An 18717-nucleotide genomic window follows, 5' to 3' on the forward strand; every position below is an offset into this window, starting at 1 on the left:
TCAAATTTTAACTTCTAGTTCTAAGTCATGTGGGAACAAAGAGAAGAACATATATCTATTCAAAAATATTTATGGAGCCCCTACTGTGTGCCAGGCTCTGTGCTAAACCATAGGGTATGAAGATGAATAGATGCAGTCTCTGGAGAAAAGGAGCCCCCTATCCCATGAGGACATATACAAAGCCAAGGACTATGATTCAGATGATTCATTCTTTCAAGTGGTGGTACAAGGTACTCTGCAATTATGGAGAAAGGAGCACCCAGTTCTTTCTGGGATGCTTAGGGATAGTTTCATAACATTTGAAGGATAAAAGCATGAATAGGAGTTTGCCAATTTGACAAAGGGACAACAACTTTTCAAGTAAATGACACAACTCTGTAACAATGTTGTTGTTAGGTGGCATCGAGTCAATTCCAACTCATGGCGACCTGATGTGACAGAGTAGAACTGCTCCATAGGGTTTCCTTGGCTATAATCTTTATAGGAGCTGATCATGCAGGTCTTTCTCCCAAACAGCCACTGGGTGGGTTCAAACTTCCAACCTTTATGTTAGCAGCCCAGTGCTTATGTGACAATGTTGTTTTTAATTGTCCCCTAGTTAGTTCTGACTCATAGCGACCCTGTGTACAACAGAACAAAACACTGCCCAGTCCTGCACCATCCTAACAATCAATGTTATGCTTGAGCTCATTGTTGTAGTCACTGTGTCATTTCATCTCATTAAGGGCCTTCCTCTTTTTTCGCTGACCTTCTCCCAGGACTAACCCCTCCTGGTAACATGTCCAAAGTACTTGAGACAAAGTCTCACCATCCTTTCTTCCAAGGAGCATTCAGGCTGTACTTCTTCCAATAGTAGAGAAACCAAATTTCTACCTTGGCAAACTAGGTGAATGGTTATACCTTCATATCTAAATTCTTCACTTCCCATTTACTCTTTAATCCGCCACAATTTGGTTTCCACCCCACAATATCAATTGAATTGGTACAATGACTATTTATACTACCTAACCTGAGGGAAAGTGGTTCTTATTTTATTTGACTTCGTAGACATCTTCCACCACTCAACTGCTCCTCGGAAAATTTCTCCTCTTTTGGTTTGTTGAAATTACAGCTTTCTGGTTCTATGTTTGTAACCTCCTTCATAAAATGCTCAATAAGTATTTATTAAAAATGAGGAGAGTCAGGGATTGATTTAGGATGAGAGAGACTTGAACCTATTTGAATGTGGAAAGGCAGAGTTAATAGAGAATAGTTAATATTAGTTAACTATTATCAGTAATAGTTAACTTTATTAATAAGTAATATTAATAATGGTTAACTATTAATAGCTAATAGAGAAGTTAAAGATGTAGGAAGAAAGAGGATAGTGGAATAAAAGGTCCTGACAAAAGAGAATGGATGGAATACAGAGCATAGGAGGAGAAATTGGAATTAAATTGACCAGTGTTTTCCTGACTTAGGTAATAGCTTTAACTCCTGTGAGTAATTAAGGTGAGAATATCCTACAAGATATTAGGCATATAGGAAATAAGCAAACAAAAGTTTGAGACATACAGCCCAGTACTGACTATTTTTTAACTTTAAAACCAAAAGAACATCTTTGTCAGCTAATAAGCAGCACCTTGCTAGAGTGTGAACAATTCTGGAGTTCCAGATACCAAAGCATAGAAATGAACCAAGGAATAGAAATCAAGGTATAAGACAATGAATAATAAATGAAAATTTGACAGGAGTCTTCAAAGTACTTTCAAAGTTGTTCCCTTTAATCTCTTATTTTAAATTTTACATTTTAATCTTTCCTATTTTTTTCCGACTGGATTTAGATTTATTAATATAATGCTGTGTGATTAAGAATTTTATTTTGTCTTTATACTCAAAATCAGATGCTTGTATAAACTTGTCAACGCTCTCTATAAGCTTGAAGTGATGTTTGGCTTCACAATAACCTCATTTGAGAGTAGTATATGAATTGTATTCAAAAGTCTTAAAGAGACCCCTGAGTTTCATAGATGAGGTTAGACATTCTATCTGGTCAGAAACTCATATATATTTCAGTGATAGATTAATAACTAAAAATACGGAATTTTTACTATGTCGTGAACTTTGTTCAAAGTTTTACACTATCCTATGTAATACTTACAACAATCTGTGAGCTCTGTATATTTATGTTTCTCATTTTATATTCGAAGTTTAAAAAAGTTTAAGAATTTTGTTTAAAATCTACCAGTTGATAAGAGGAGCTGAGTCTCAAACACAATTCCAACTGATACCAAAGTTCATGATCGTAATCACTGTACTTTACTGGCAGCATCTGGTATCTGAGAAGTTACTAATAGAAATGGAAGGGAACCATGCATCCCATATTAGGAATTTTGAGGAAACCTTGAATATTTTCTAAGTATATTAGGAACCAGTCATGGATTAGTTAAAGCAGTAGGATGCAGTGTATATAAAGATCTATGAATCTGTCTATAATTTGCTCCTTGATTTTTTTTTTTTTTTTACTAATTATGCTACAAATACTTTTTACATACATACCAGGTTTTAGGCCCTAATCCAGGCTTGTTGTGGATTGAAGGCAAATATATATATATATATATATATATAACCAAAAACCAAACCAAACCCACTGCGGTTGAGTGGATTCCGATTCATACTGACCCTATAGGACAGAGTAGAACTGCCCGAAAGATTTTCCAAGGAGCCCCTGGTGGATTTGAACTGCTAGACTTCTTGGTTAGTAGCTGTAGCACTTAATCACAACGCCACCAGGGTTTCCACATATACATATATATTGTATTTCTTGCCCTGAAGTTGTTTAAGTTCTTGTGATTTAGTAGAATATCATGGGAAGTAGCCTGGATCTCTGAGTCTCTAATAATTTTACCATAAGGCTGATGGACAGAATTATACTTTAAATCTATATGGTTTAAACTCACATTATAATGGTTCTAGCCCCAAGTGTATTGTATTCAATCATTTCAAGAGTATGCAAGTGCACAAAAAAAAAAAAAAAAAAAAAAATGACAGGTATATATCTCAAGGACACAGGAGCCAGATTGAAGTAATTCCCACTGGTCAAATCAGGGACAATTTCAGCAACAAAATAATTACAGACAGGAAAGAATTATAAACAGTTTTAAAAGGTTGCAAATCCATGCCTCCAAGCCATAACAGATAAATAAACAAATAATTAAATAATAGATAAGGAGAAGGGAGGGCTCTTGCTTTCATGGAATGCTATGACTCATCAGTAAACGTGGAAAGATGCTGAAGCTAAAAAAAATCATCATTTTGTCATCATTAAAGGCTATTCCACAGAAGATTCATTGATAAATGCTAAATCTAAATGAAGGTTTGACAAGCAGCAGATATTTACATGTCACGGCCTTAAATCTTTCCACACAGGCTGCTTATTTGTAACATGGAGGAGGGGGAGCGTAACTGTACTGTGGAGAGATCAGACAACACCTTGATCCAGTAATCGAGATTAACATCATAAATGAGGGATAAATCGGCATCATGTGCCTCCCAATATGATTCCTGGAGAAGGACACAACATCACTTACTTCATTTCAGGTGTGCATAACTAGAATCTAATTACAGGAAGACATCAAACAAACCCCAAATGAGAAACATTCTATTAAAAGGGGGGGGGGCATGCATTCTTCAAAACTGTCAAAGCTCAGTAATGAAAAAGAAAGGCTCAGGGAAAGAACTGTTTCAGATTAAAGGAGACTGAAGTGACATAGCAACCAAATGCAATGCATGATTCTAGACTAAATTCTGTATTGAAAGGAAAGGAATATTCTAAAGGGCATGTCATGGATTTAATTGTGTCCCCCCAAAATATTATCAGCTAGGCTAGGCCATGATTCCTATATATGGTTGTCCTCCATTTTGTGATTTGATGTAATTTTCCTACGTGTTGTAAATCCTAATATCCGTCTGTGGTTAATGAGGCAAGATTAGGTTATGTTAAACAGGATTAGGGTAGTTTGCAACTCCATTACTCAGGTCACAGCCCTGATCTTATATAGGAGAAATTTGCCCAGGATGTAGCCTGCATCACCTTTTATCTTATAAGAGATAAAAGGAAAGAGAAGGAAGAAGAGAGATAGGAATCTCCCACCACCAAGAAAGAAGACCCAGGAGCGGGGTGTGTGCTTTGGACCTGGGGTCCCTAAGTTGAGAAACTTCTAGACACATGGGAAGATTGATGACAAGAACCTTCCCTCAGAGCTGACAGAGAGAGAAACTGTTCCCCTGGGGCTGGCATGCTGAATTCAGCATTCTAGCCTCCTAAACTGGAGCCCTAGTGGCTTAGTGATTAAGTGCTACAGCTGCTAACCAAAAAGGTCAGCAGTTTGAATCCATGAGCCACTGCTTGGAAACGCTTTGGGGTGGTTCTACTCTGTCTTATAGGGTCACTACGAGTCACAGTTGACTCGACAGCAGATGGTTTTTTTTTTGGTTTAACCTGTAAGAGAATAAATTTCTGTTTGTTCAAGCCATCCACTTGTGGTATTCTTGTTATAGCAGCACTAGATAACTAAGACAGGACACTATTGAGTCATTTGAGAAAACTGGAATATGGATAGTTAATTTGATAACAATATGGCACAAATGTTAAATTTATTGAAGTTGAAAACTGTACTGTGGTTATGTCATGAAATGTCCTCATTCTTCAGAAATGCATACTGAAATATCTAGGGATAGAAGGCCATAATGTATGCTGTCAAGTAATTCCATTAAACATGCACACACACAGTCCATACACACAGAATAAATGATGAAGCAAACAGGACAAAATAATGATTGACGAAACTGGGTAAAGGATATAGGTTTTTTTGTATTGTTTCTGCAACAAATTTTATAAATTTGAAATTCATTTCCAAGTACAGAATTAAAAAAAAAAAAAAAAGAAAGAAATCATAGATATAAGTGAACTCTAAGAAAGTTTATTTTGCTAGAACCTTCTCAGGAAATATATTTTGTAGGGAATATACACTGAGTTGTTTGAACTATCAAATGGACTAAAAAAAAAAAAAAAAAAAAAAATTGCTGTCAATTCCAACTCCTAGTGACCCTATAGGACAGAGAAGAACTGCATCATGGGGTTTCAAAGGAGCAGATGGTGGATTTGAACTGCCAACCTTTTGGTTAGCAGCCGAGCTGTTAACCACTGTGCCACCAGGGCTCCATCAAATGGACTAGCAACTGTAATTGGCTCTGGTGATGTTTTTGATGTGTTTGAACCACAGCCTCATTTTGCTGAAGATTAGCGAGAAGCTCTGGAGCTATATCATCCTTGTGAACATCCTTTTATTATTTTTTTGAACTACTTTTAATTATGAATGAGTCAGCAAGAATTACAAAAGGCAGAGGTAAAAAAAATCATTTAAACAAATCATACATGTACAAAAACAAGCCCTTGCTTCTAGTATAGACATGCAGTTCTCTATGCCTTCTTTTAGCACTAAACATTGTTTACCTGTTGACTGTAGTTTTCAGATGCATATTCTCTCAATGCTATAGCAAAAGAAGGCAGAATAACATGCAAAATCATAGTATTTTACAGGTGAAGTACAGATAGATGAACTGAATTCACAATTTTGCTTCAAAATATAAATATATAACTTGAAAAAAGTGAACAGAATTATCAGACCTGTTACTTAAGGTCAAACTCCATAGTGTCGTGCATCTAAATACAGATAATGAATTGATTAAAATTTGAAATTATTGGAAATGTTTATAAAAATTTCAGCCAAGTCTAGCTATTTAATTGGATAATAATTAATATTTATGTTAATTTTAGTCATTTCCTTGGTATAGCAGGATCAGAAAAACAAATCTATATAGTTTAATTTATAAACCCAATCTGTCTTCCTTCAGTTTCATTATGTTACTCATTATCATTATTCTAATAACTTCACTAACCAATATTCATGCTATTTAATTAAACTAAAATGTATCCAAACACTTAAAAAAGAATATGCATAATGAGAAGGGCTGCAAAGCATGAGAGTTTAAATCCAAAATATTAATCTTAAATTATGTGGAGATGAAGATTATGTGTTTCATTTTTACAAAAATGAGACTGCCATATTAGATTGAAATCCCTGGAAAAATGATTAAGAATCGGCTGTACGTTTGCATATCACCTTATACTTTCTAAAGCACATTTATACCAGTTATCTTAGTTCACTCTCACGATAGCCAGGGATTACTATCATTTACATTTTGAAAAGTAGGAAACTGGCCAAAGGCAACTGAGGCTAAGAAGATTTGCTGAACTGATTAATAAGAACACATGTGCCCTAACTGCTAGTCCTGGATTTGTTTCACTTATACACTGTGAGGAGTCCTACCATGCATTCAGTACTCATATACCAGTTTTCTGATTCCATAGCAGCTCTAGAGAGTAAAGTGTTGGCAGAGTCTAGAGGCACCCTCATGCTTCAAAAATATTATAGGGGCAATAATGCATATTATGTAAGTGTACACTGCTGTTATATTGATTTTTTTTCTCACATTAACAGTAATATTGAGCATATGATGTGGGTAAGTCTCATTAGGCATACTACATAAATGAGGAAACTGAAAGACACTTAAGGATAAGTGATATCAAAGAAAGCATTAGCAGATACAATAGATGTTCCCATTGTACTCTTTCTACACCTACACAAAATGTGCCTCTCTGATTTCTTTAACAGTAATTTCATCACACTAGCTTTGTTGAAGCTATTTATGCCAAAAATATAAAACAAAGAAAATAAAATTTCAATGTTCTGAAATGAGGCAGGGTTCTATTCATTAAAAGTATCACTCTTCCTTCCAGGATAGCCTCAAACCTACATAATTCAAACATTTAAATTTTATACAACTTGGTGCTTCTGTTAGAGTTGTGGCTGTGAAAACAGATTTGTTTTGCTGATGGTTACTGCCATCTTCCTTTGATTAACTTAATCTCTTTGTGAGGATGTAAGCTGTAGCAGGAACACTGGGGACCCATAACCATGTTATATCCCTTCATTCCACCTAGCTATGTGATCTTGTACAAGTTACTTAAACTTTTGGGTTTTCAGTTCCCACCTCAGTTAAAATTTAATTCTAATTCCCAAATTGTTGATTCTGAACTGCAGTTTGAAATTAGACCCAGAACCCTCACAATTTGTATACTTTCATTCTTCTCTGGTTACCTTAGTGGGTCATGCTTGACTATTAACAGGTGAATATTGATTGAGTAAATCTCTTACACACATTTAAATGAAAATCTTTCTTTTATGATATTTCTGTTTCAGCCTTTTGTCTATTGATTTCTGTTTGATCCAGTATAATAAAGTGCAAATAACCTTCACCAAGAATCAAGAGACATAGGTTCCATTCTGGACTCTGAAAGAAACTGTCCATTCAACTTTTGTGACTTCAGTCTCCTTAGGTGTAAGAATGAGTACAGAAATACTCATCTGCCAATGCTGGTAGCATAGTGGTTAAGTGCTATGGCTGCTAACCAAAAGGTCAGCAGTTCAAATCCACCAGGCGCTCCTTGGAACCCCTACGAGGCAGGTCTACTCTGTGCTATAGGGTTGCCATGAGTCAGAATCGACTTGACAGCAACAGGTTTGATTTTTGGTTTTATCTGCCAACCTTATGAAAAAGATACAAAAGGTGAAATAAGTTGGCTCTTTGTAAATGTAATGTTCTACATAAAGGAAAAGCAATATTCTGTTTGCTGTATATTAAGTACTTTTCTCGGATTAAAACCAGTAAGCCTTACAGCATATTAAGAATTCCGAGAAAAAATTTGGAAAGACTGTTTAAAACTCTGAATAAGTAAGGTTTCAGGAAAATAATGAACAGCACAAATGACATTGATACAGTCCTACTTTACCTGATGGGGAGATGTGACGCCAAGAAATGGAGGGCTCTGGTTTCCCAGTGGCCAAACAAGTAAGAGTAACATTGGTTCCTTCATTGATGGTCATATCACTTGAGATGTCATATATCTTCGGAGGAACTGAAATGGCAAAGCATGCAGTGATCAGAAAATTATAAGATTTGGTTGAACTGTATATGATTAACTTCACGACATCATGCAATTAAGCCATGGCAATGAAATGTACTTATGACCCATGGTCATCTCCTAAAAGATGAATTCTCTAGATCCTCAGGACTCTCCAAGAGCTTTTTCCCCTCCTAATTTTTAGATATTATATACTTCAGGATAAATTAAATATTAAATAACAAAAACAATTGGGCATTGCTTAAGTTAAATATTTATCATGGCAAACTTGCATTCAGTAAACCAAAATATGACCAATCTCATCATTCCATCCATATATCTTCACTGTAATGACAGTTTTTCTTTTGCAATAGTTAAAGAAAAATGGAAATTTGGAAGAAACTTCAAATATCAGGACAGTTATGCTTGCATGCTGATTCAAGAACTGAGTGAGGTAGGGTATGCGGAGGTGGCATTTTTTGTCTTCAATTTCCTATCTGTAAAAGAGCAGGGCAGGACTTTCCCAGCATTTAGGTTCTAAGGAGCACAGATTCTAAGGGCTGTGAAAGGTGTGTTCAAGAAGAATTTTCTCGTTAGCAATGGCTAGAAAATGCAGGGAAAAAGAAATCTCTTTGTTTCAGGACTTCTCAGGGCTTTTGTTATACCCTTCTGTACTGCAGTCTCCAGTTGGGTGAGGGAACGGTATTAGATATGTTTTCTGTGTTGTGTTAGACTATAGAAGATTCTGTTACATAGCACTTTATTAAATTAGTAATCATGGAATAACCCAAACATACTTTGGGAAATGATGGATAGGAAAAATCTGTAAGTTAAATTCTGAGTATAAAAATTCCTTTTTCTCCTCAAAACCAAAACTCTCATTTAATCCTCAAAAGGCATGGGATGAGTCCTGGGTCTTCTCCTTGCTGCCTGGAGATGATAGTAGCACAAACCCATATAGCTGCTGAAAGCATTAAATAAGTCAAATAAGTTAAATAATTTTAAAAAGTGCCTGGCCCATTGAACACATACCATCAGTGTTAACTATTACTTTTAAAAGCTTTAAAACACATACACAGTGTTTGAATTTAATTTCAATACTGCCTTTTCCAATGACTTAAAATTGCTTTCAGAATTCCAGCACTTTGCTAGTGTATGTAACTGATCTGCTACATAAGTTTTAGTTTACTTTACAAAAGTTGTGTTTTGTGGGAAGTTCTACTTAAAGTCTAACTAAATGGTTATTAGACACTTGGTAATTATTAGAAAAAAATTTTTAACTTGTATACTTTTAATTGGTTCATTCTTAAAGTTTCTCTATGTAGAGATTACATTCCACATTTAAGAGCCAGTATCTAAACTTTGTTAAAGGATAAATGAAATTACCCATCCAAAACCAAAACCAAACCCGTTGCCATCGAGTTGATTCCGACTCATAGCAACCCTATAGGGCAGAGTAGAACTGCCCCATGGAGTTTCCAAGGAGCGCCTGGTGGATTTGAACTGCTGACCTTTAGGTTAGCAGCTGTAGCACTTAACCACTGTGCCACCAGGGTTTCTGAAATTACCCATACTATGAATAAATTCTTTGAATTTTTTGAAATGAAACCAAAACTCTGCTACAAAAAAAAAAGTATGATTTGATTACAAAGTATTCTATTATATATAACTGCTCATATGGCTGAGGAAAAAGTTTATTCCTAAATGATATGGCATTGTAACCATTTCTTAATGACACAGTTGAATTGGCATATAAAACATGTTATCATTAAACTCTTCAGTGAGCTCTTGTAACACAAATAATAATAATAAAAAAAACCAGAAACCATGCCAAACGGAAGACTGTTTTCATCTAAAGTGAAAGAGACTAGAAATACATTAAAATACCTTACACAGAAAGTAGAGAAAAATATGTATGACTTATGGTGAATCGGAGAGTTAATAAAAATAAATTCACAACACTAAACAGAAACATCATTTGGATGCCAGGAAAAGTTAGACTTATTAGACTACAAAGTACATTACACGTGGATATATTACATATATACATACACGTACATGTGTGTGTATATATATATATATATATATATTCCACTATTAAAAAAAAAGAAAAAGTTGTATGGTACTTTTTTCATTTATGTAGAAGATAATAAACAGATATCTCAGTCTAGTCTCATTTTCCTGGCTGCTTTGGTTATATATTTTAAACGTAAAACTTATTCAACTTCGGACAGAAAACTGCACATTTAAGAAAAATGAATGGCTGACATAAAACAGTGTGTTCTGGTATTATTTTATCAATCCTGTATGACTTCAATGTCATATAATTACATCTTTACACATCCACCTATATTTACAGTGCTAAACATGAGTGGTAAACTAATATTGATCACTAGTGTTTGACTACACAGAGAAACAATCAAGTCCCTTAGCAATAAACTAAGATTTGACATTAAACTATGGGAAGTTATACGGTGGGGGAAGTGTTGAATTCCAGGTGTGACATGTCATCTCATTGACTGGAATTGCCTCCCAGGGCCTTATAATTCAGAACGTGCTAAGGGAAGAAACATCTGGAAAGAGAAAGTTAGCAAGGGAAAATCCCTCTGGCAAGGTTCTCCCCAGAATGCATCACCTGTTGGCAGCAGATGCTGTATAAAGAGGGCCAGTGAAGTTCTTCATAAGCATTGTGGCTTGTAGAGGCAAAAGCAGGTGTTGTTTTGCTGAATATTCAAAGCTGCTGTATATTCAGTTCAAGATTTCAAACTTTTACTGAGTGTTATGGCAGGAATGACAGGAATAATGCTGAACCCACAGGGAATGCAAAAAATGAAGACATAATTCTTTTCCTCCAGAAATTTAAGTAGAAAAAGTAAATATATAAATAACTAAAAGAAAACAAATATTTACCACAGTTTCCTTCTCCATTTTACATGAACAACACATTTCCTATGGATATACCTTCTGGGTTCAAATCAGTAAAGACTAATTTTTTTTTTTTTAAAGTTACTATGTGGGATAGTCTAAGCACAAAGTGCTTCAGTGCAGAGTTGTTTATAATAGAGAAAAACTACAAATAATCTCAATATGTGACAACAGAAATGGAGGTCTGAAGAACTGGTTCAGTGGATTTATGTTCACAATTGTCAGCACTGGCTCTAGAAAAAGCTCTGGCACTGGGGCAGGTTTGGGGATGGTCTTAGGCAGCATCAGGCTAAGGGAGAAAAGGGAGAGAAGAGATGCTTCTACTCTGGGTGACAGGAGCAGAGAAGAATGGGAACATCTCAGGCTTCTCTAGATCCTACAGCTCTGGTGGCTGTTCCCAGGTTACAGTTGGTGTGTAAATGATGCATGACACAGGTGGGAGGGAATGTATCACGTTTTCTGGATGACAAAGAAGTATATCTTTTGGTATGTCTCATTTTCTGTGTATGTGCATAGAAAAGCAAAATATCAGAAGAGTTTAAATAACTCAGCATTCTAGACATTCATACCTTTTTTATTTAAAGTGTTTTGTTTTTTTATATGTGCTCGATAAAGTCAACACTTTTTAAGCCATTTCATAACTATGGAATTTATGAAGTATTTTGGATTTGTGTGCTCAGTGTTTGTTATGGATTGAATTGTGTCCCCCCCAAAATATGTGTCAATTTGGCTAGGCCATGATTCCAGTATTTTGTGGTTGTACTCAATTTTGTGATCTGATATAATTATCCCATGTGTTGTAAATCCTAACCTCTATGATGTTAATGAGGCAGGATTACATACAGGTATGTTAATGAGGCAGGACACAATCTACAGGATTAGGTTGTATCTTGAATCAATCTCTTTTTTTTTTTTATTGTGCTTTAAGTGAAAGTTTACAAATCAAGTCAGTCTCTCATACAAAAATTTGTATATACCTTGTTATGCACTCCTAGTTGCTCTCCCCCTAATGAGACAGCACACTCTTTCTCTCCATCCTGTATTCCCTATGTCTATTCAGCCAGTTTCTGTCCCCCTTTGCCTTCTCATCTCCCCTCCAGACAGGAGCTGCCCACATAGTGTCATGTGCCCACTTGAGCCAAGAAGCTCACTCTTAACCAGTATCATTTTCTATCCCATAGTCCAGTCCAATCCCTGTCTGAAGAGTTGGCTTTTGGGAATGGTTCCAGTCTTGGCCCAACAGAAGGTCTGGGGACCATGACCTCTGGGGTCCCTTCAGGCTCAGTCAGACCATTAAGTCTGGTCTTTTTTATGAGAATTTGGGGTCTGTATCCCACTGCTCTCCTGCTTTATCAGGGATTCTCTGTTGTGTTCCCTGTCAGGGAAGTCATCGGTTATAGCACTTAATCTCTTTTGAGATATAAAAGAGAGAATAGAGCAGAGGGAAGGTGGACCAACTACCACCAGGAAAAAAAAGCAGGGAGCAGAGGGTGTCCTTTGGACCCAGGGTCCCTGTGCTTAATAACTCCTAGATGAGGAGAAGATTGATGACAAAGACTTTAACCCAGAGTTGATAGAGAAATACTTCCCCTAGAGCCGGTGCTCTGAATGCAGACTTCTAGCCTCCCAAACTGTGAGAGAATAAACTTCTGTTTGTTAAAGCCATCCACTTGCAGCATTTCTTTATAGCAACACTACATAACTAAGACAATATTAAATATTTATCTTCTAGGGCAGAATAATAAACAGATATGTTATTAATCATCAAAATGTAAATTGTTTAATATGCAGGAAATTATTATTATAGCATCATCGCCATAATTACCATCGTGATACCATAAATAAAAGCAATGAAGGCTAAAGGTTCTAAATTTAGTACTAAATCACAAATTATCTCTCTCCTAGTGGGACAAGACTTTAAAATTATGTTCATAATTAATTGTTGTATATCAGAAGTTAGATCAAATAACACTGGCAGCTTTCCCAACAATAGAGGTTGGGAGCAGATTTAAAGGTTGTGTTGGAGTAAAGTGCTTTTTAAAATTCACACATCCATTTAAAAGAAACACTCCTCATATTCACAATCTGCTTTGCCTTTAATTATTTAAGGGTCTAAAAATCAACTACTACTTCGTGCCTAGTCTTCAATTCTTGTGCAATTGATTCCACAGTGAGGTGATGATGCATATTTAGATGAATCTATAAATTTAGATTCTCTAAAGGCAATTTAAATCCATCGTTGGTTTCACTTCCATGCAATCTGATCTGATCCAACCACCTTTCTGCATCTGAGCCATCTGTCACTCTGTCTTCAGGTAGAACAGGAAGTAGCACCAGTAAGGAAAATCTTAGAATACATCTCTAAACCAAACACTAATGACTTCTGTACTGCCAAATATTTTGTACTAATTTCCACAATTTGCATTATAATGAGCAATTGAGTTTTTGAGTGGTTCCATATTTTTAATGTTTACATATTTCCTGAACTACAGAAATAAGTTGTTGGTTTAATTATCAGTCTTCATACAATTAACTTGTGATTTTTCCAAGAATTCAACATGTAGCCTGGGACATGACCATTCACAATTTAAGAATCCAACATAAAGGTGAATAACCTGTATAACACAGGAATCATACAAGCACAGAGTGTTTTATTAAAAGTTTATGCAGATAACAGAAATAATCAATAGAGTTTGCATCTATTCTAAAGTGTGTAAGCTATAAGGTCGGGTCCTACACAATATTAAAAAACCTTAAAGGGTATATTTGATGATTATCTTAATTGTAGCTACAACATGTGGACTCTGTGTATCTGGAAAGTTACATTGGCTCACTGGAATCAATAAAATGGCCCACTGAGCTCTTACCCTGTAAGAGTCCACAGCATATACAAATCCATCTGAGGCCTTCTTTATGCTTCCAGGGCCAATAGGTGGATGGGGTATTTATTTAATCTGACCCACAAGTACATATGGTACATACAGGTTACCGAAAAACATCAATTCAGCATTTATTGTAACCACAATATTCTGAGCACAAAAGCCACCCACTTCCTCAGTCAGGGTGTAAAATCAAAACAGTGTTTTGTAGGCAGGTAGACTGTGTTCTCATTCATTCTCTCATGTTATAAAGTCATTACCAAAAACACTTAAAGTTTTGATATATTTTTTTGAAATATGCACACAGTCATTACATTTACCCTTCAAACATGTTTACCAGAATGAACAAGAAATAAAAATAAATGTGATTCCATCTCTCTTCTTCTATTTCATAGACCTCTCTTCACCTTGACCTCCTCCATCCCAAAAATTTACCAGAAAGAAAAAAAAATTGAAATGTGTCTTTCTTAGTGAATAAATTAAGATTAAAATTTGATCTTAAAGCATTCTCTCACTAATGACTTTGATGATCTTAAAGAAAAGTAAATTTTGTGGGTATGTGTTTTATTAAAATAACTATTGGTATGTATACCCCTCCACCCCTACCTACTCCTCTTCTTCTTGTAGTTTCTCTATTACAGTGTTCTTTACAATCTGTGATTATCATCGGTATTTACTTAATTGCTTGTTGTCTATCTTCCCTTCATAGAACATAAGTAGGGGTCTAGGGCAAGAACTGATTTGTTTTATTCAATAGCATATTTCCAGCCCCTGGGAAAAGGCCTGACAGGATATTCAATACATATTTATTTTATTTTTAAGATGCAAAAATAATATTTCTTTGATTTATCAATCAAAATGCCCCATAGAATTTTATACCTTTGCAATGACGACATAATATAAATTCTGAGAATACAGTGGACATGTAATTAGAGTTTCAAGCTTCTATATGACTTTTATATTTGAGGATTCTCTACGCTTTGGAATTCAGTATTGTTTTAACTCATTTAAAAGCACATTATCTTCTATTCCATTGTTTACTGTAGTTTTTGCTATGAAAGCCCAGAGAAATAATTGGACAATAATTATATAAATTATTTTCAACAGAATGGTCATCTTAGGCAGTAGTCTATGTGTGTGTGGTGAATAGAGTTTTTTTTTTTTTAACTTCAAAGCTTATGTATATTTAGGGTCAAAAGGGTTTGACTATAATTGTGTGTGTAAACATATTTTTTGCTCTGTAGACTTAGAGTCTAGGTTAGTTCAAATAAACTATATTTTTGAAGTTTTTCCAAACTGCTTGAGTCAACAAGATAGACATAACTATAAATCTTGGGAGAATTGGCTTTTTTTTTTTTTGCACTCCCATATGTGGTAATGGCTAGCAATATCAAAACAGCAGTCTTCTTTTCTCTAGGCTGGCAATTCCCTTTTCAGCCTTGGCCAGCCCCCAGAAAGTGAAAGCAGCTCTACGTTATGTAACAACCCTCCTGGAAAAGGTGCTGTTCTCAAACTGAGAGAAGAAATTGCTTCATGATTTTTTTCCCCTAAGTTGATTCCCTTGCGAGTGCTTGATAGTTTCATGACCCACATCTAGGTAGCAACATTGTTTTCTCCAGCTGATAGACTATAACTGATTTTTTTTATAGTTTATGACATTTCAGAGATTTCTGTGACTACTACCCTCATCTCATCATTCAGAGAAAGTGATAGTAAGAAAAAATACCTGAGTGATTGTAAATACAAACTTGCCAGCTTTGTGAATTACCTACCAATGGAACATACCAGAACTACTTTTGGGAGTAAAAAACATGTTTGAAAAAAATGTATCTTTACAACTTTGGTTTAAACTTTGAACCATGTTGCTTAACTTAGTGTTTTCCATTATTTAGAAAAGCTCTGCATAGCCTTTTTCAGTCTATCATGCCCTTCAAGGAGTCAGCTTTATAAAAAGGCAGAATTAGCAGTGGCCTATATTAATCCATTCATCCATCCGTCTATTCATTTATTCAACAAACATTCATTGAGCACCAACTATGACAGTGAGACTAATCTTAAGGAGCCCATGTCTAGAGAGTAATTATAATACAGAGTCATAAGTCTTGCAAAGAGGTGCTCACATGATGTTTTGGGGACACCAAGTAGTAAATCTAATTCTGCCTATGGAGTCAGAACTGGAAGGGATACTTTTTATTAGATAAGGTTTCATGAAAGAAATGGAGTTTTTTGGGTGGGATTTAGTGGTTTAAAAACAGTAGTGTGCTACACCCAGCTAAACCAAAAAAAAAAAAAAAACCCAGTGCCGTCGAGTCGATTTCGACTCATAGCGACCCGATAGCTAGTTATCTGGATAATCTAATGAGTTTTTTACAATCCTGAGGTGGGCAGAGGGCTGACTCAGAAGATCCTAGATCAATAGGTAAGGAGTAATAAGCTTCAGAATCTACAGATTTTGGAGACATTGTATTATGGATTGAATTAAGTCTGCCCAAAAGATGCATTGAACTCCCAAGCCCTGCGCCTGTGACCTTACTTGAAATTAGAGTTTTTTCTTTTGTTATCAGTGTCATAGATTCAATTCTGTCCCTCAAAAAAATGTAACAATTTGGTTGGGCCATGACTCCTGGTATTGTGTGATTTTCCTGTTTGTTGTAAATTCTGCTTCTATGATGTTAATGAGGGGGGATGGGAGGCAGTTGTGTTAGTGAGGCAGGACTCAATCTACAGGACTGGATTGTGTCTTGAGGCAATCTCTTTCAAGATATAAAAGAGAAGCTAGCAGAGAGATAGGGGGACCTCATACTGCCAAGAAAGCAGTGGTGGGAGTAGAGAGCATACTTTGGACCCAGGGTCCCTGTTTGCAGAAGCTCCTAGTCTGGGGGAAGATTGCTAGAAGGCCGACAGAGAGGAAGCCTTCCCCTGGAGCTGACACCCAGAATTTGGACTTTTAGCCTACTTTACTGTGAAGAAATAAACTTTTCGTTAAAGCCATCCACTTGTTGTATTTCTGTTATAGCAGCACTAAATGACTAAAACAATCAGTTAAGTTAAACAAGGTCATACCCAAGTAGGGTGGGTCCTAATCCTAATCCCTTTGGAGGGGTGTTTTATAAAAGGGAAGAACAACAGTAAAACAGATGTGCACATGGGGAAGACAGATGCCATGTGTCAATGGAGGCAGATGCATCTATAAGCAGGAAAGGAACACCAAGGATTACTGGCAGTTCCCAGAAAGTAGGAGAGAAGCATGGACAAGTACCACTTTCAAAGCTTTCAGAAGGAATCAATATGACTCAGACCCCATTTGGAACTTTTAGCCTCCAGAACTGTGAGAGAATAAAATTTATGTTCTTTAAATAAAACCACCCACCCTGTGTTATTTTGCTAGGGAACTAAGAAATACTGATTTACAGGACAGGACACCAGAAAGACTCTTTCTTAAAATTATCTCTCCTCTTGATATACAATCTCCATTTTAATTAGAAGAGTTTTTCATTGAGATCTTAAGGGGCCCTGTGGTGCAGTAGTTAAGCACTAAGCTACTAACTGAAATGTCGGTGATTGGAACCCACCAGCTGCTCTGCAGGAGAAAGATGTGGCAATCTGTTTCCATAAAGAGTTACAGCCTTTGAAACCCTATGGGGCAGTCCTCTTCTGTTCTATAGGGTCGCTATGAGTCAGAATCAATTCGAAAGCAACAGGTTTCATTCAGATCTTGGGAGTGCATCTTTGCTTTTAAGGGTCTACTATTAAAATATAACTGTCTTTAGCAGAGATGACACTCTAACAGCTTGGATTTACTTTCAAACTTAATGAAAGCAGCATGGTGGATATAGAGTGGGCACAAACTGGAGGTAGAACAATGTCATAGGTAACTTTTTTCCATTCTGTAATTTTCCCTTTGGACAGCCCAGAATTGGTTCTACGTAGCAGTGAGCAAAACAGTCAGCATCAAAGGGATTAAAGAACCATCTGAGAGGGTTAAAACTCACAATATATGGAGATATGGGAAGATCAAAGTCTAATTAGCTTCCTTCTCTCTATTTTAACTTCACCACTTATTACATGGATTATGTATAAGCGGGATGAAAGAAAGTTGATAATCCCTAGATATTAAGACAAAATTTTCTCACTGAAGAAAGGCATAGATTTTTTGCGGGGTAGATAGTGGCAAAAGATGTATAGAATTAAATGTGATAAAAGAATAAAGAAAGGCTACTGATTTAGAGGAAGTCCCTGGGTAGTATAAATGGTTAATGCACTTGGCTAATAATCAAAAGGTGTCTCAGAAGAAAGGCCTGGCAATCCACTAAAAAATCATCTATTGAAAGCTCTATGGAGTACGGTTCTACTAATACACGTGGAGATGCCTTGGCATACATCAGAACAGACTCCATGGCAACTGGTTTTATTGGTTTACTGGTTTAGAGAGGACAGATTTTTGTGGCATAAATTTTATTTAATAATTTAAAAAAAATGTTGAAGGCTACTTTCTCACCCACTATACAAGTGTTTTGAAGGCAAAAGAGCAAAATTGTTATACAAGAGTTTCAAAATTTGGGGCCATAAAGATTTTTTTATTTTTGCTTCATTTTGGCTAAAGGATCCATAGTTGGTCTCTACACATGAATGTTTATACAGCAGAATTCAAATCCCTGCTGTACCTCAGGCTAGCTGAAGCTTCACTTACTTGGTTGGTTCAAAGATATAAAATACTGCTTAACATCAGGACCATAATAGCAGCTACCCCCTCAGGCAGCAGCAGCAGCAGGAACGCTAGAGCACACTTACAGCAGTGTTGTATATCACAGAGAATCTACGTCTTTGTAATTCACCCTTCTCAGTAGAAAACGGTTACAAAGTACATAGGAAAAACACCACAACTGAAATATCTAGGAGCACACAAAC

This window comes from Loxodonta africana, chromosome 3 (genome assembly GCF_030014295.1).
Source record: "Loxodonta africana isolate mLoxAfr1 chromosome 3, mLoxAfr1.hap2, whole genome shotgun sequence".
Lineage (NCBI taxonomy): Eukaryota > Metazoa > Chordata > Mammalia > Proboscidea > Elephantidae > Loxodonta > Loxodonta africana.